General features: G+C 37.5%; 1 protein-coding gene and 1 pseudogene across 6 annotated transcripts in view; one reads left to right on the forward strand and one right to left on the reverse strand.

Moving 5' to 3' along the window:
* The window catches only part of SLC25A21 (solute carrier family 25 member 21), a 478,694-nt gene that overhangs the window by 449,924 nt on the left and 8,894 nt on the right, over nt 1–19,876 (forward strand). The gene's annotated exons all lie outside the window — the stretch shown is intronic.
* LOC130847289 (U6 spliceosomal RNA) lies at nt 17,237–17,331 on the reverse strand (annotated as a pseudogene).

Below are 19,876 nucleotides of genomic sequence, written 5' to 3' on the forward strand. Positions count from 1 at the left end.
GTATAAAAATATTTCTGATATGGCTATACCCTGATCCTATAAAGTAATGTTGGTTATACTTGCCTTTCTCCAGCTATCCCCTGTAATCTAGGCCAGCATTCATCTCAAGCAACAGCTAAATCCAAGACACGTTCCCCATTAACCATCTGTTGACATTGCCTCACTCACTAGCCAAAACTGTTAACCAGGTTTCACTATATTTAGAAATCTCACTTATTGTGTATAAGCTCATGTTTTGTTGGTCCGTGGTCTATGAATGGCCACAGAATATATAGATCCCCCACTGACTGACAATTCTGACTCTGCTGGTCCTCAGAGCTCTTCTCCTGTTGAGTTCTTGAATACAGAAGTAGTGTGCAATAAACACTGGCCCTGGATGACATGAGAGAGTTCAACTCTAAATACATTTTAAAAAATGTTTTTAGCAGGAACAGATTAACAATCTGTGGAGCCCAGGGTGAAATGAAAATGTTCAAGTATTAAGAATTTCAAGATAGCAACTGCAGAGCAATAAACCAAGCATGGGGCTCCTCTAAGTGCAGGCTCTGGGCAACTGCACAAGTCACACACCCATGAAGCTGATGTTTTTTTAAACTCTGAGATAGTGATTCATACAACGTGGGAGAAATGTCCATCCCTCTATTTCTCCAGCTATCCAAAGGCTTGTAGCAGATAGAAATTACACACAATGAAGTGAATGATATAATTTACAAATATTATGTAAATAACATATTTTCTTATATATATCTGTGCATGTATTTTAATGCACAAATTAAAATATGTTATTACAATAATATGAATTTGGTTACATTTAAGGAAGAATTTCAGAAAGATCAGTAAGATGTGTATATGATCATATGTCCCTAATGCTTTAAAAAAATCCACAAATGAAAACTTCATTCTATGATTAATTAATACAGAAGTTATTAAATGTTATGCATTATGAAAAAACCCAGAAGCTTAAATATTTATTTATTACTTAAAAGACATCATAGTATTCTGTAATTATGGAAAGAGCTCATTTATCTTGCCAGTTTACAGGGGTCAGATTATATGGGCCCTTGTAGGTCACACTAAGGAGTCTTCTATTTATCTGAAGAGCACTGGGAAGCAAACAAAAGATTTTAAGCAGAGGAGTTACCTGATCACTCTGGATGCAGCATGGAGAATGGGTGGAGTGGGAGTGGTGAACGGAAGACAGAGTGTAACATGGAAATGATTGCTATGTGAGATGCTGGGGTCTTGGACTACAGTGTTTGTGGTGAAGACAAGGAGAAGTGGACGGAAGATTTGAGAAATGCTTAGAAGGCAAAATCTGTAGGATGTGGTGATGGAGTGCATGTTGATAAAAGGGTTGGTAGGTAGGATGATGCCTAGGTTTGGGGCTTGAACAGCTGAAAGGATAATGGTGTCATTCATTGAGAAAGAAAACCACTGAAAAAGAGCAAGTTTGGGGGAGAATGTTATGGGCTGAACCTGGAAAACTGAGTTTAACCACATTTGGACTCTGAAGTACAGACTGTGTTGAGTCAGTGATTGCATGTGGGATCTGGAGAGGAGAGCTCTGAGATGGAGATAGACGTCTAGACATCAGTAGGATACCCTGGCGAACATAATTTTACTGGGGAATGATCATGGGCCAATCACTTTACTGCTCTGAAATTCAGTATTTTTAATTTGTAAATTGAAAAGCTAAGATTGTCCTTTCTACCTGACAAAATGGTTTTGAGGATTAGAATAAATAATATGTGAAGTCGTTTGTGAATTTAAGGTGCCGTGGAAGTGTTACGTGTGGGGGTGCTGATGACAGGGATGGGGGGAGGAGTAGAGGTGGCAAGGAGGGTGGTGGACACAGTTAGCATGTAGAACTACATAAAGAACTTTTCCCCAGGACTGTTCCTTTTGCACTTAAATGAACACTGTGGGGTTAGTTGTGGGTTTTGTTTTCTGCGTTTTTTTGTCTAGAACAAAGTCATTGATTTTATGTGTTCTGTAATCTAAGCCTGATTCAAAACTGGGAAACCAGTGTTCTTTAAATTTAAACCATAATAAATCAATCCTTTGTGAAGGGGAAGGTATGATAATCATTAAAACATGTTGAAGAACGTCATCAAGCTGTTACCACGAGGAGGAGGTGGTGTTCCTTGAAGGCTTTTTCCCATTTTTGCTCTAGCCTGGCTCTAGCCATACACTCTGGACAGTTTGTTTACAGGGTTATTGTTTCAGTTCCTTCACCCAGCAATTGATCATTCTGTTGTCCCAAGGGAATTTGAGATTTCACCAACTCTGACTGGCACGGGATAATTCTAGATTTTTCTTTAATTTATCAATTGCCTACCAGTGTTTTCCATTTTCAAAGTATTTAATTTTATAAGAAACTGTCCATAATGATCATATCTGGGGAGTGGAAATGGAGAGTCATGTGCGTGTGTGTTTGTGTATGTTTGTGTGTGTGTGAAGGAGGGGTGGGGGGAGGAGAGCAGGAAAAAGCAGGCAGCAGTGGAGGGAAAGTACTTTTTCTGCATGGCATTCTGAGCTGTTGGAAGCTTCTACAAGAAGCATGTATTAATTTTATAATAGGAAATAAATCAGTGAAAATTTTAATAGAATCTTATAGAGTACCTAATTAACTTTTGCACATTTTACTTAACTCTGTGTCTACAGAGGTAAAATAAGAACTTGACACAGTAAGTTCAGATAACTCAGTTCAGATACCCACCCTGAAGCTTTTAACTTTAACTCTTCAGGTTGGTGATCTCTGGTAAATACATTTTTCAAGTTTAACAGAAATAGCCTGACCTTCTGTGCCATTTTGTACTATTTTTTCCCCTATTTTGTGCTACTAAAACCATCTTAGTAGACTCCATGATTTTGCCTGATCCTTGTGACAATAACTGTCACAAGGAAATAAAAACAGGAAGTAAAGGCCCAGAGCTGAAAGTTACTGACATAATTTATCTGGAGGTATATAGCAGGGGGAAGGAAGAACCGGAGGCCAGAACTCTTTCTGCTATCCCATGTAATGCTTTAATTCTACCTCTTGCCTTGTCTTTTGTCACACATAAATTGTTACTTTAAAATGGTTACTAAAATGTAAATAAGTGAACTGGCTAGAATATCCAGGCAATGTAACCAGATTCCGCTTTTGCCTCCTTCAGACCTGGTACCTGGTCCTCCCTTTTCGCATCTTTAGTCTCTGATCCATAGAAACAAAGAATTATAAGATATGACCCTGGAAGAGCTGGTCATTACCAGCTTGAAAATAGTCTGTGTTATATTCTTGCAGACTTATTTTTAGAATCTAGATGTTCCTGTAGAATGGTGAATAAGTGGTTACAATAGAAGAGTTTGGTTTGAATATTAACTGACCATGGAATTCATTTAATGGAGGCATTCATTTTCATCTTGCAGTAAATGGAATGGAATGTCAGTATAGTTATCCCTCTCCCCAGAAAGAAGCCATCACTTCTCACAGTAAAGCCCTCTAGAAATAGATATTGATTACCTTAAATGCTGACATCTTTTTCAAATATCAATGAAGGTAAGCTTTCATTGCAAAACTGATTTCTTTCATCTCCATTCCAAGGTAGGGTGTTCAGAGCATTTTGTGATGTTGACACACAAATGAGAATCACAAGATTTAAATGTTACGTCTCTGATAACTTTGTCTTCTAGTTCCATATTTACTGCTTTTCCTATATTTCTGTAAGTAAAATAATAATAATAGTAGAAATTGATGTCTAAATCTCATGGCCATCAACAGTATTAAACTGTGCTTTCAGTTTGCATCCTAATTAAGCATGTTTGCAAGTTATTTTGCCAAAAACAATAGACCTTTTGTGCTGAATTCTGCCATGATATAAATCACATGTGTGGGTTAGAAATATTCTAGGAGAGAACAATTTTTCATAGGTTCAATCCTTCTTACTTAATAAACCATTTAGACCTGTCCCTGTGGTCATTTGACTAAAGACAGTATTAAGTCAAACATTTTATTTTCTCTTAAGGTAATGTTCATAAAAGATTGCCTTTTAGAAACACAAATGTTTTTCTTTTTCTTTCGATTTTTTAATATTTTCTTTGTTTTGTAAATTCTGTAGAAAGTCTGAGGGTGGTGCCAGATGCACTTCAGTTTGTCAGAAGAAATGTGGAAATGTGTTAGTTTCATGATTTAGAGCTCTATCCTTCCCTAAGGTGTGCCCTGGGCTGAATGAAAAATGCACCTTTGGGTTCCAGTGGAGAACTTAGACAGAGTTGTTTATATTTTGAAAAGAAGAATCTCAGTAGAATTAGATCATAGTAGGGTTTAATTTATGACCATTTATTTTTCTGATTCTCTCTTACTTGATCATTAGTCTTCCCAATCATCCGGTAATGGGAAGGGCAAGAGCATTAAAGTTTCATTAAGAACAACTCTCCTTTCTGGTAACCACTGGGGTAAAACCACAAGTATATATTATCTATAAAATTCCAGGACATGTGACAAGATTCTGCAGTAAAAAGTGGTATCTTTCATTGGCAGTTTTCACAGACTCCCTGGGGTGTGTGTGTGTGTGTTTCAGGGGAGAAGGGCATGGGGGAGGGCAGAGGGAAGCGGGGCAGGGGTTCAGGCACTTTCTTAAATAAACTTCAGGCCAAAAGTTTCCAGTCAGGTACCACCCAAGTGGATGGAAATGAGGTGCAAGTGGCTTTAGATTCTCAGTGGGTGCCTTCTATTTATTCATTCCACAAGTGTTCATGGCACATCTATCATAGGCCAGGCACCATCTCGCTAAGTGTCAGCACTGCTCCTGCCTTAATGGGGTTTACAGTCTAGTCGAGGAGACAGACAATAAACAAGTCATTACACAGGGAACTGAATCGTGGCAACTGTGATAAGTGCCATGAAAGACAACGATGAAGCTGTGGGAATTTTTAACCAAAGACCCTAATTAGACCCACGGCAGGGCATGGTGAGGATACAGGAAAGGCTTTCCCTTAAAAAAGATGTTTAGGCTGGAGCTCAAGGATGAGGCTTAGCCAGGCCAAGATGAAGCGGATGAGCAGACACCAGAGAGAACAGGATGTATGAGTGCGCAGAAGCAGAAAGAGGCTTAGGGAACCTCGGAGAAGATAAAGAATGAGGGTAGCTGGTATATGGTGAACTGGGGGGACAGGGGTCAGTGGAGGCTGCAGAGGGTAGCTGGGCCAGACTGTTTTAGGCATGTAGTGGTAAGGCAGTTGACGCCCCTTAAATGATTTAACTGAGGGTCATGTCTAACAAACACATCACATAAGTGAACTAAACAGGCATGGGAAAGTTTCATTTATAGAAGTCCAGATGTAGAATGTCATGAAATAACTTGATTCAAAGACTTCTTCTTGATCATCTGCCTACCTCCACATCAAAGCATCTCAGTGTGTCCTTGTCCTGACTTCCCAACATTTAGAATTTTGTTTTGGGTTGCTGGTTTGTTAGTTTCCCTTGGGGTCAGTGCCTTTATTAAGGCAAGGAATAGAGTACACAAAAACAGAAAAATCCTACTGGGTTCCCAAGGAAATATATTAATACTTTCCTGCATTTTGTATGATAATACTCAGTGATATAATTGGCTCTCAGAAGGTATTATTTATCTATCTATATTTATTTATAGAGAGAGACTTATAAATAATAGATATACAAAGGTGTGTGTGTATGTATATATTTGAAATAATCAAGTGATAACTGTTATGGTTAAACCCTAACCCATTTTGACATGGTATGTATTTTATAGTTTGAGCTAAGTGCATAATACCTTTAAAATTATTTTACGTTTCACAACCCTTTAAAGAACAAATATCTTAGAGGGGAAAGGAATTTTCATGGCTATTTTCTGAATGGCTACATTTAGATGCTGAGCTTTTAACAAGACTTTGATTTCATTCCAAAGCCCAGAGCTCTACAAGGATAGGATCTTGAGACTACTCCACATTCCTTAAAGAATGCTTATCAATTAAACCATCTCATTTTAGTTAGTGACCTTCTGTGGAGTGAGGAGCTAGCATTTCCCCAAATTATCTCACATGAAGAAAAAACAAACATTATAATAGATTCTTCTGATAGCTGTGAAGTGGAAACAACTTAACTTTTAATTAAGCTCCAATAGCAAGTATTTTCATTGGGGAACAAGACAGCATGATACCATAACATCAGGGGAAAAAATGTTTTTGTCAGAGTTTATGAACAAAACAACAAAAGAGACCAAGATTAGAGAAAATGAAAGGTATATACTGAGAGCTGACTTTACTCCTAGTTGACTTGGATCCACTAAAACTATCTAAAATGCAAATTTCTTCTTTAAAAAAAAATAAAAAGGCAATTCACTCTCACTCAAGCTGCCTCCTTGTTCAGTTACCAGGAGGCAACTATGATTTCAACACACCACATCATTTTCATGACAACCAGGGCCAGCTGTGGGGAAGGCAATGGTAAGCTGCTGTTATTTGCCTTGCGGTTGCCACCAGGTGCTTAACCAGTGTGTGTATGTACCTCCTTTGCAATTTGCTTCTGAGACCTTGATTCTTTGTGTATTATGCCTTTATAAAGGAGAGATACAGAGTTTATTAAACACCTGTGATGTGTCAGGACCGGTATACCTACAAAGATGCATGTGACATGGCACAACCCCTTCCTTTAAGAGGCCCTGGGCTTTGGAGTGAAATTTATTCCTAGACTGGGTTTTCTGCAGTTTCATCATGCGGGGATACATCGTGAACTTGATGTTTGTACCACCTCTTACTTGCGGCCTTGAGAGATGAAGAACTGCATCACGATTGCCCCTTCCACTATTGACGATGTTGTGCTACTGAAAGGAAGGAATGCATTAAGTATTTCACTGATGTGCGCTGATAGCCCAGACTCACCATTTGTAAAATTATGGAAATAACTATGATAGAGCCTATTAAAATTGGTTTTGACCACATGTTTATATATAATCTAATTACTAGTTAATTGATTTGTTAAAATGTTCAGTCCTTTTTTAATCACGCTTGTGATGATCGTAACATTCTCATCATCAAAGAATTTACTTACCTGCTGGGGGAGGAGGGAGCTGAATAAAAGAGTTCTGCAAAGAGATACTTTGTGATACCCTGAAAATCATGTGACTCCTCGTAGGGCCACCATATTGTCTTTAATTTGCTTATCTGAAGCATTTTATGGCAGTCTGTTTTAGTCACTTCTAAACAATAATCTTAGTTCTTTGAATGGCAAACTTATTTTAGCAATTTTTGACAAGCAACATGAAATCCACTCTAAGATATTCCAAGGCCAGTCCGGAGCAGGGAACATTCCTCTCAGTGTGCTCATTTTAAGGTTGTCTGAGGAAGCAGGATATACTGACTTCAAGTCGGGTCATTAGGAACTCTGTTAAAATGACTCAAAGCTAAAATCAGAGAGGATCTCAGATTTGGTGTGGTACCAAGAGGAATTAAAGGGTGAGTGAATTGCAGCAAAGGAAATGTGATTTGGATTGACATAAGGTAGGAAGATTCTAAGAGTAGACCTGAATGTATATATTCATGCTGAGCTCCCTTAAATGAGAAGCCCATCGCTACAGTTTGCTCGGCCTCACCTTGTGTGGACAAGTAGGCTTCCTGGCCTGTCTCCCTCACCACCCCGTAGCTCTCACTAGCTAACAAATCCTGGTTTTCCCATCGTCCTTAACCCCCTCCTTCTGGCATACCTCTGTGTGGAATGTCTTCCTAAAGATGCCAGACCCTAATCACAAAGGCCTGTGAGATGGGCAAAAGTTCTCTATTTATCAAGCTAGCATCCAGCTGGCCAGTCACTAACCAAGGCATCAGAGTCCATGCCAGGGAAGGTAAAAAGGGAGGCATATGCTTCTTTTGATGAAGCATGAAGATATTTTGCCTCTCTGCATATTAACTCCTTAAGGGCCATTGCTTTAAATTATTGGTGCAGTCTTTAGCTGCTATATAATGTTTGGGTTAGATGGTTAAATTAGTTGCAAATATGTAGTGTGTTGATTTGTAACTTTTTTGAGTCATATGTTCCCACTTCTGAGGACTTGATGCCTTTTGTTGAATTTTTAGAGGTTGTGGAACATCACTGCCACCAATGTTTTGGGATCACTTATTAGTGTCTCTTGTTTAAGCTGTGGAGTCTATAAACAATATGTCCTGTCAGGGAAATTCATTGATCTTCCCAAAGAGGGGCTGGAAAACACATCTCTTTAGCTCTGCAATCACACAAAGATTGCAATGTGGTGGAAACAGCCAGAGAGTTCTAGTAAGAGACCTGATGTTAATTCCCAATTCTGTTACTTACTAGTTAGCCATGTCTCTTTGACAAATTATACCTGTCTCTCTGTCTCAGTTTTCTCATTTGTGAAATGAAATGTTAACATCATCCTTAAAATGTTTGGAGAGTTATTAAGTAATTGTTAAAATTATGAATATTGGACTTTGTATTGCTATCGCAAAATAAGGTCAATGGATGTAATAGCCTCTAACACTTAAGGCCACTCAGCTCCAATTTAGTTATGTTCCATATTTTATGAGAAAAAATAGAAAATATTTAAGAGAAAAGAACAAAACTCATCGTTGATAGGGAAATAATACATACTGCTACTCAAAATAAATATTTAAAAGGAACTGTTTTTTTTTAAGCATGAGGAAGAAAAGATTATTGCAATAATGGTTTTTAAATCATGATGAATGGTGACAGTTGATTGCCCTTGCAAGTGAGCAAAAAATTGGAGTAAAATAGTTTAGGCATATGCTTGAGGAATGTGGGTCAGGAACAAAAGAAATTTCCTGATTGATGACAGTTGGGGCAAATTATGGAAGATAGAAGTGTTTAATAACAGAATAAATTTTTTATAAACATTAATACCATTTACAAAATTAAGGTGTGATCCATCAAAAATATGCATATTTTACTTAGGCTAGGTGACCTTCTTTATCTAACATCAATTTAGAAAATTTTTATTTTATCTTGGTAAAAAAACCTAACGAGATCTACACACAGCAAATTTTTAAGTGCACAATACATTACTGTCTGTGGATACAGTGTTGTACAGCAGATCTCTAGAGCTCATTCATCTTGCTTAGCTGAAACTTTATGCCTGTTGATTAGTAACTCATTTCCCCCTCCCCCAACCCCTGGCAACTACTGTTCCATTCTCTGATTCTATGAATTTGACTATTTTAGATACCTCATGTAAGTGGAATCATGCAGCATTTACCTTTCTGTGACTGACTTATTTCACTTTGCTGGTGTCCTCAAGGTTCATCCATGTTGTTATATATTACAGAATTTCCTTCTTCATAAAGATAAATAGTAATCCATTGTATGTATATACCATGCTTTTATCCATTTATCTGTCAATTATTTAACAACATTTTGGTTTTTTCCATATCTTGGCAGTTGCGAATAGTGCTGTGATGAATATAGGAGTGCTAATATCACTTTCAGATTCTGATTTCATTTCTTTTGGAGAAATACTAAGATGTGGGATTGCTGGATTATATAATAGTTCTATTTTTAATTTTTGAGAAACCTCTATTCTGTTTTCCATAAAGCCTACACCATTTTGCATTCCTATCAACAGTGTGTGAGGGTTCTAATTTCTCCACATCCTCGCCAACACTTGTCTTTTGTTTCTTTATAATAGCCATCCTCACAGATATGAAGTGACATTTCACTGTGGTTTTGATTTACATTTCCCAAGTTATTAGTGATATCAAGCATTTTTTCATATACCTGTTGGCCGTTCATAAGTCTCCTTTGGAGAATGTCTATTCAGGTCCTTTGTCCATTTGTAAATCAGGTTATTAGTTTTCTTGGTATTGAATTATAGGAGATCATAATATATTTTACTATTAACCCTACATCAGATATATGGTTTGCAAATATTTTCTCTCACTCTGTAAGTTTCCTTTTTACTCTTTTGTTCCCTTCACTGTTCAGAACTTTTTCAGTTTGACATAGTCCCATGTGTCTATTTTTGTTTTCATTGCCTGTGCTTTTGGTGTCATATCCATGAAATCATTGCCAAGACCAATGTCATAAAACTTTTCCCATATGTTTTCTTCTAGTAGTTTTATGGTTTTAGGTATTATATTAAGTCTTTAATCCATTTTTGTGTATGGTATAAGAGTTCATTTTCATTCTTTTGGTTGTGGGTATCTAGTTTTCCCAACACCATTTGTTGAAAACTGTCCTTTCTCTATTGTGTGTTTTTGGCACCTTTGTTGAAGTGTAGTTGACCATATATGCTTGGATTTATTTCTGGGCTTACTATTCTGTTCCATTGGTCTATATGTCTGTCTTTATGTCAGTACCATACTGTTTTAATTACTGTAGCTTTGTAATATATTTTGGTTTTTGTTTAGTTTTTTGGCTGCATTGGTGCTTCTTTTCTTTGTGTGGGCTTTTCTTTAGTAGTGTGGCAAGCGGGGGCTACTCTTTGTTGTAGCGCTTGAGCTTCTCAGTGCAGTGGCTTCTCTTGTTGTGGAGCACAGGCTCTAGATGCACAGGCTTCAGTAGTTGTGGCATGCAGACCCTAGAGCTTGCAGGCTTCAGTAGTTGTGGAGCATGGGCTAAGTTGCTCCACACAGTATGTGGGATCTTCCGGGACCAGGGATTGAACCAGTGTCCTCTGCATTGGCAGGTGGATTCTTACCCATTGCACCAGGGAAGTCCCTATAATATATTTTGAAATTAGTAAGTGTATTGCCTCTTACTTTATTTGTCTTTCTCAGGGTTGATTTGGCTACTTGTGGTCTTTTGTGATTCCATATGAATTGTATTTTTTTTCTATTTCTGTGAAAAGCATTACTGAAATTTTTACAAGGATTGCATTGAATCTGAAGATCATTTGAGGTAGTATGGAAATTTTAATAATACTAAGTCTTCCAATACATGAATGTGGAATACCTTTGTGTTTGTTTGTCTTTTCAAATTTTTTCACCAATATTGTGTAGTTTTCAGTATAGAAGTCTTTCACCTCCTTAGCTAAGTTATTACTAAGTATTTTATTTTCATTGCTGCTATTGTAAATGGGAATATTTTCCTAACTTCCTTTTCAGGTAGTTCACTGTTAGTGTGTAGAAACACAAGTGATTATCATATGATGATTTTGTATCCTGCAGCTTTACTAAGTTAATTTATTAATTCTAGATGTTTTGTTACAGAGTCTTTAGGTTTTTTTTTTACATATAAGACCATGTCATATGTAACAGGAACAATTTTATTTCTTTTGACTTTGATGCTTTTTTTTTTTTCTTGCATAATTGCTCTGACTAGGACTCCTGTTACTATGTTAGTATGGTGAGAACAAGCATCTTTACCTTGTTACTTAGAGAAAAAACTTTCAGTTTTTCACCAGTGAGTATGATGTTAGCTGTGGGCTTTTCTTATATGGACTTTATTATGTTGAGGTACTTTCTTTCTGTTCCTATTTTGTTGAGAGCGTTTATCATGAAAACGTTAAATTTTGTTAAATGCATTTTCTACATATATTGAGAGAAATCATGTGATTTTTTAATCCTTCATTCTCTTATTGTGCTCTATCACAGTAATTGAGTGTTATATGTTAAATCATCCTTTTATCCCAGGGATAAATTCTACTTTGTCATAATGTATGATCCTTTTTAACATTGCTATTGGTTATGATTTCCTAGTATTATTTTTTTGAGAAATTTTACATCTATATTCATCAGGGATCTTGTCCTGTAGTTTTCTTTTCTTGTGGTGTCTTTGTCTGGCATTGGTATCAAGGTAATGCTGGCCTCATAAAATGAGTGGAATGTGTTCCCTCCTCTTCAGTTTTTTGTAAGAATTTAAAAAGCATTGGTATTAATTCTTTAAATGTTTGGTGGAATTCATCAGTGAAATTATCTGGTCCTGCACTTTCCTTTGTTAGAGGTTTTTGATTGTTGATTTAATCTTCATACTAGTTATGGTGTGTTCAGACTTTCTATTTCTTTGTGATTTAGTCTTGGTAGTTTGTTTATTTCTAGGAATTTATCTATTTCTTCTAGATTATCCAGTGTGTTTGTATATAATTGTTCATAATAGCCTCTTATGATACTTTTTAGTTCTGTGACATCATTTATGATGTCAATTATAATGTCTCTTCTTTCATTTCTGATTTTATTTAAATCTTCTCTCTTTTTTTCTTAATTAGTCTTGCTAAGGGTTTGTCAATTTTATCCTTTTAAAAACCCAACTCAGTTTCATTTCTTTTTTTTTTCTATTGTTTTTCTAGCCTCTATTTTGTTTATTTCTGTTCTAGTCTTAATATTTCCTTCCTCCTGCTAACTGTGGGCTTAGTTTGCTCTTCTTTTTCTAGGTCCTTGAGCTGTAAAATTAGATTGTTTATTTGAGATCTTCCTTTTTTAATATAGGTGTTTATCACTATGAACCTCCCTCTTAGTACTCCTTTTGCTGCATCCCGTAAGTTTGGGTATGTTGTGTTTTCATTTTCACTTGGCTTGAGGTATTTTCTAATTTCCTTTTTTATTTCTTCTTTGACTTAATGGTAATTCAAGTGTGTTGTTTAATTTCCACATATTTGTGAATTTTTCCATTTCCCTTCTGCTATTAATTTCTGGTTTAATTCCATTGTGGTTAGGAAAGATACTTAGAATGATTTCAGTCATCTTAAACTTAACACTTGTTTTGTGACCTAACATGTGATCTATCCTAGAGAAAAAATCAATATGTGCTTGAGAAGAATGTGTAATCTGATACTTTTGGGTGGACTGTTCTTTATATGTCTTTTAGGTTCATTTGGTCTCTAGCATTGTTCAAGTCCTCTTTATCCCTATTGACCTTCTGTCTGGATGTTCTATTCATTATTGAAAGTAGGGTATTAAAGTCTCCTACTATGATTGTATTCCTCCCTTTAGTTCTGTCAATCTCTGCAATATATATTTTGGTGCTCTGATGTTGAATGCATATATAATTGTTCTATATTGTTGTGTCCTTAAATCTAATGAGTTTCTTATAGACAATGTATAGTTGGGTCTTTTTTTTATTATTATTCATTCAGCCACTCTATGTCTTTTGATTGGCAAATTTAGTCAATTTATACTTAAAGTAATTGATTAGGGAAGAATTTACTATTGCCATTTTGTTAATTGTTCTTTGTTAGGCTCGAAGATCTTTTGTCTGTCTTTTCCTCTCTTGCACTTTTCCTTTGTATTTTGTTGGTTTTTTTTGAATTGATGTACTTTGATTCTTTTAATTTTTTCTTTTGTATAACTTCTATAGATATTTTTATTGGAGGGGGCTTACCTAAAATATCTTTTAACAGTCTATTTTAAGCTGGTAAAAACTTAAGTTTAATTGCATACAAAAACTATACACTTTAACTTCTCTCCCCCTCCCATACTTTATATTATTATTGTTACAGTTTACATCTATTCATATTGTATATCTTGTAACCTCTTTTTTAGTTATAGTTAATTTTATTATTTTTGTTTTTTAAGTTTTATCCTAGATTTAAAAGTGATTTACCCACCACATTGCAGTAATACAGCATTCTGATTTGTCTATATATTTACCTTTACCAATTAATTTCATACTTTCTTATGCTATCATGTTGCTGTCAACATACATCTTTTTGTTTTAAGTTGAAGAACTCCCTTCAGCATTTCTTGTAAGACAGGTCCAATGGTGATGAACTCCCTCAGCTTTTGTTTGTCTAGGAAGCCTTTATCTCACCTTCATTTTTGAAGGAACATTTTGCTAGGGATAGTATTATTGGTTAGCTTCTTTTTTCTTTCAGCACTTTAAATATATTATCCCATTTCCTACCAGCCTGAAAGGTTTCTGCTGAAAATTTTGCTGATAGTTTTCAGTTTCCCTTGTATTTGACAAGTCAGTTTTCTCTTGATGTTTTCAAAATCCTCTTTTTGACTTTAGACAGTTTAATTGTAATGTGTCTCAGTGTGGATTTCTTTGAGTCCATCTTATATGGTTTCTTTTGGGCTTCTTGGAGCTGAATGTCCATTTTCTTCCCAAGATCTAGGAAGTTATTAGCCATCATTTCTTTGAATAAGCTTTTTGGTCCTTTCTCTCTCTCTTCTCCTTATGGGACTCCCATAATGCTTATTTTGGGCTTTGTAGTATCCCATAATCTCTTTGACTAGCTTCACTCTTTTTCCTTCCTTTTTCTTTTTGCTTCTCTGACTGAATTATTTCCAACGATCTGTCTTTGAGTTTGCTGATCCCTTCTGTTTGATCTAGTCTGCTGCTGAATTCCTCTAGTGAATTTTTTAGTTCAATTATTGTGTTCTTCAGCTCCATGATTTCTCTCTACTAACTTTTTATATTTTCTGTCTCTTCATTAAAATTATCTTTGAAATTCTCACTTTGATCATGCATTGTTCCCTTGACCTTGGTGAGCGTCTTTATGATAGTTATTCTGAATTCTGTATCAGGTAAATCATGTAATTCTCTTTCATTATGGTCAGTTTCTGGAGCTGTATCTTGTTTTTTGTTTGGAACATCTTTGCCTGATTCTTCATTTTCCTTGGCTCTCTGCGTTGGTGTCTGTACATTAGACAAGGCAGTCTTCATGGACTGGCCTCATGCAGAAGACCCTCATGATTCAGTCTGACTAGAGATTCTGGGGACCTGTACCAAGTCTTTCCCTCCTCAAAGAGAAGTAGGCAGCTATCATTTTTGTCTGCCCACTCTGTATTGAGCAAGAGGAGAGATATGGCCTCTACCAGCCCAAATCTCCATCTTAGTTCTCCGCCAGGTGTCTAGACTCTGCTGGACCCATCAGAACTCCAAGACTGGCAAGGAATATACCAGTTCTTTGGACAGCCCCAGAGAAGTTGGACATGCAGACCAATCCCTCCCCCCACCCCCACCCCCCGAGAGAAGCTGGAACCTAGGAGTTTTCCTGTGGTGATAACTGTGGGCAGAGACTCTGATGGGAGGGTGTGCTGAATTTCCCTACTGAATTCTGTAAATATGTTCATGTTCACCCAGGGTGCAGGAGACTTACAACTAATTTCTAGATTTCTCATGCAGAAAATATGCCCATGGATTGTTGTGTTTGTGGGAGTAAAGAGGATCAAAGGTTTCCTACTCTGCCACCTTGCTCATGTCACTCTTTAGGATAGGGGACATTCTGAGTTCACTTACAGTCTTGTGATTCTAGGATTTTACTCTCTACCACTTAAGTCTTTCCTTGGACTGAAAGGTGATCTCCTTGAATGTTGAATTGGAGTACAGTTCTGAGAGGCAAGTGTATATCTCTAATTCTGCTGGTTGATACCTCATAGTCTCAGAGTTTCTAAGTATTTTGGCTTCTTCACTTCCAAATAATAGAATCTTGGCTCTCTTTTGGCTAATTCAAAATTATATTCCTTTGTAAGGTAGAAAATTCCTGTAAGCTTCAGATACCTCATCTGCACAGCAATGTTGCGAGGCTTAAATATACAGAAAGTGCTTAACACAGTGCCTAGCACATAGTGTCTTATCATCATCATCATCATCTTTTTCCAATTTTTAAAATAAACTAATGGAAAGGGCAAAATGACATTCCAAGTAATATGATAATCAAGCCAGAGCCATTCAGCTAATGCATGGTGACTTGTAATAATGAGATGTCTTCTGTTGACTTCCTAAACACCCAACCAGTGTGACTAAGTTTTTAAGAGGCAGAAATTAGATACTATCTCATAGAACTTTGATAGTGAAAGCTCAGAAATAACTCTCTTCTCTTTATTGAATGTTTACCCCTGCACTTTATTCACACCCCATTTCAGTGCTCACCATATTGTACTGTGATACTTCTTTATTAAGCCACCCCATCCCCTCTCTGGACCATTTACCTTCATACTCAATTCTAGCACCCAGTGTAGGACCAGGCATATATAGATGTACAATAAATGTATGTTGGGTGAATATACAACAAATGAATGGTGAATGAGAGGCAATATAACATAATGGATGGGATGTAATATAACCTGATGGTTGGGAGTCTGAGGAATTTGAGTTCAAATCCATGCTCGACCACGTATAAGCAGTGCAATCTTGATCAACTGACTTAACTCTTTAAGTTTCATGTCCTCATCTGTAAAAGGATGTTATAGGATTCTTATATAATATGTATGTTTTGTACATGTTTTTTGCATATAAAATTGTCTAGAAATAACTATTATTAACAGTACCATTAGTTCTCTTAATGAAAGTTATGAAAAATAGCACAAATATCATAACATGTATATTATTTTGTTACTTCTATTTACTTTTACTATTAATTTTATTGTTATTTGCTGTTGGTGGCTATTGAAAGAAATGCTGGAATGATTCACTGATTACCAGTACAGAATGACCCATTCAAACTATGTGATAGTTTTCACATAGACCCAACAACCTCACAGATATGCATTCTTGCTTTGGATGGAGCAGAGGTAGGAAAAGGTGAACAGAGTTAACAGTATTACGTTCAGTTACGCAGCCTTAAAGAAACAAAGCTCTGCTTCCACCAAAGAAGGCTTTAAAATGCTTCCCAGCACATCCAGATCCTTTTAGAGCATCACTTATCCAGCCCAAGGATCCAAAAAGATGAACCATAAGCTTCAGGTAAGCAGTGGTTCTCAGACGTAAGCATCCAAGAGAGTAATTTGGGAAACTTGTTTAAACAGATTGTTGTGCTCCATCCCTAGAGTTTTGGGTTCCCTAAGCCTGGGGTAAAACCCCACTTTTCATTTCTAGAAAGTTCCCACATGGTACTGATGATGATGATTCAAGGACCGCACTTTGAGAGCCACTGAGTCCATAGATGTGGTTGAGGTATGAGTGACCTGACTCCAGAGTGGGGATATTTGCAGACATCTTTCCACTAAGCTGAATTGCCTGATAACACCCATAAAAATGAGGGCTTCCTGATTTCAGTCCCAATGTTTTCAACACTGCCCTGTCCTTTTTTTCCTCATGTTCCCATTTTTTAAAATTTATTTTATTGACGTGTAGTTGATTTATAACGTTGCATTAGTTTCTGGTATACAGTAAAATGATTCAGTTATACATATATATGTATATTCTTTTTCATATTCTTTTCCATTATGGTGTATCACAGGATACTGAATATAGTTCCCTGTGCTATACAGTAGGACCTTGTTGTTTATCTATTCTCTATATAATAGTTTGCATCTGATAACCCCAAACTCCCAATCCAACCCTTCCCCATCCTCCTGCCCCTTGGCAACCACTAGTCTGTACTCTAAAAACATGAATTTGTACGTCATCCTTGCGCAGGGGCCATGCTAATCTTCTCTGCATCGTTCCAATTTTAACACATGTGCTGCTGACGTGAGCACTGTCATCAATTTAATCATAACTTCTTGGAAGGAGGAATTGGCACTATTTTAATTGATTATTCTTGTCCATTGATTATCAGATGCATTGTAATTTTAGAAACATTTACATATGAAAAAAATTGCACTATCCTTTTCCTACTTTATACATTTATTGGTAGGAGAAATGATTTGATGAAGTTGTTTTTAAGCGTTTGTGAGCCTGATAAAATCTATAGACACTTTCTCCAGAATAGCCCATATACATATACCCAGAACCATTGCTTACAATTTCAGGAAGTTCTCAGGCTCCTTCCCTAGCAGCCCACCCACCAACCCTTAAGAGTTGCAGTAGAAAAACTGTCCCCTAAGGCAAAGTCATTTGTAAAACAGGAATAAAAATAACAGTTCTTACCTCAAAGATTGTGAAGATTAACTAATATAATACACTGAAGAGCCTAATTTGAAAACCATAAACACTATTACCTTTTGCTCTCTCCTTATAGTCCTGCTACAACACTCTTCATTCTTGAGGCAAGTGGATGCCTCTCCCTACTAGGGGAAAGATGAGGAAGTGTAAGAAAGAAGAGCCCAAAGAGTAATATTTCAAGACTTTACTCTTTGCCCATTGCATTCTTTTACTAAAAGCTGGTCACAGGCTGCCATATCACAGTTCTGTCTGTGAGTCACTGAGCAATGGGGTCTGGCAAGCCCAGGCCTGGCTCTGTGACCTGAGAGTCTCAATTCATTTGCCTGAAAATACTCTACTTTGCAAATGTCCAGTGTCTTGTCATGCCCCCCTGTTAATGCCTGCTGGCAGAAAGACAGAAACATAAAGTTCTAATAGGGGTTCACTTGCAGGGTAAAGATACTGAGTTTTGAGAAATAGTGATTAAGGGTAAAGCCCGATTCTCATTGTTTCTACAAGAATAAACAAACAAGTACAGTGATGGGCTAATCCGCAGACATTTACTTAGCATGTACTGACTGTGCGCACTGCACGGCAGGTAACACAGAGAGGAGTAGCACATACTCCTGTGCTGTCCTGGCTCGTGGTCTAGGAGTGAAGATGGATACACTCAAAAATACACCAGACACAAAGAGAGCCATAGCAAGGACAACAGTTGTGGTTCAGAGAGTGTTTCAGGAGTACAGGGGATGGAGAAATCGGCTTTGATGGGGATCTATAGAAGTCTCCTGGGAAAAGTGGGATTTAAGCTGGACCTTAAAGAGTGGAGCTGCTATTTGTGAATATGATGGAGAATGGCATTCTAGGCTATGGGAGTTGTTTAAAGAAAAACATGGAGTTAGGAAAATGGTAGAAAGTTGCATGATTATGAGTTAACCAGCGTGACTGTAGTGGGTTGGGGATAAGGTGTAGAATCTGAGGCTAGAAAGGTAAGTTGGAAGCTTATCGTGGGAGGGAAACCAAAGGCTGAACATGAGCTTTGGCTTTACTCTCTGGGGAAGGGTTTGAGGGTCCTTGAGTAGGGAGGCACCAGAAGCAGATCTGTTTTTATAGAAAGAGAACCCTGGTTCCACTGTGAAGAACAGATGATAGAGGCAAGAAGAAAGCAAGACCTGGTCAAAGTAATGGGAACGTGAGCTAAAACCAGAGAAGTGAGAGTAGCTGGAGGGGATGAAGGGGAGGGGCATTTGAGGGGCTGCATTCATCAGAGGATGGTTGATGACATGCAGCAAAGAGAGCAGAGGGGAGCTGGCAGGGCTCTCCTTGGTGCGTCCGATCCCAGGCCAGGTTGCTGTCTAGCGTAGACCATGGGCTCAGAGGAAGAGGCTGGAGAGGGGCCCAGAGCCTGGGTGGTGAGGAATACCTCTTGGCCATCCCCAAAAGACTTTTCTCCTCCCTCGGATGCCCAGAGGAGTAGGAATTGACCATCTGCTTTGCCTGCGTGGAATATGAATCAAAATCAATGGTTCTCAGACATGGGCCCTCAGCCTGGCCACGTCAGAAGTCCTGAAGTTCTTTTGAAACAACTTTCAGGCACTTTCCCAGGTGGTTGTGATCTGGGAATCTAAGGTGGGTGTGAGGTGGGGCGGCGCATCCACATTTTGTAAAGCTCCCAGGGGACTGATGCACAGCTGGATTTGGAAACTACTGTGGGACCTTACTAGTACCATACATTGAAACATATAGAAAACATAGGTTGAATGTATGCTTGTGCTGGTGAATGCTATGACAGCTTGAAGACCTTAGGATTTGGTCCCCAACAACGTCTCAAACATAATAAGCTTCACTGAGTGTCTTAGCTGCCCCTCCCTTCCCAAATCCAGTTCTCAGCAAACATGTCAGGAGGTGGGAGAAGCTGTATGGTTAACTGGGTCCTCTGAACTTCCCAAAAGGTCAGTATGCATACAAGTCATCACTTTCACCCTTGTCCTCGGCTGTGTCGCAGGAGCACCGTGAGAGGTTCTCATTACAGGTGTTTTGAGACTTTAGAAAACAGGCTACATAAAAATACTATCCATTTTCTGCCAGGCTCATGCAATATTCATAGCACTTTTACTGCCATTATTGTTTTTATTTCTCAGAAAAACCATACAGTACAAA

This window comes from Hippopotamus amphibius, chromosome 2 (genome assembly GCF_030028045.1).
Source record: "Hippopotamus amphibius kiboko isolate mHipAmp2 chromosome 2, mHipAmp2.hap2, whole genome shotgun sequence".
In the NCBI taxonomy this organism is placed as follows: Eukaryota; Metazoa; Chordata; class Mammalia; order Artiodactyla; family Hippopotamidae; genus Hippopotamus; species Hippopotamus amphibius.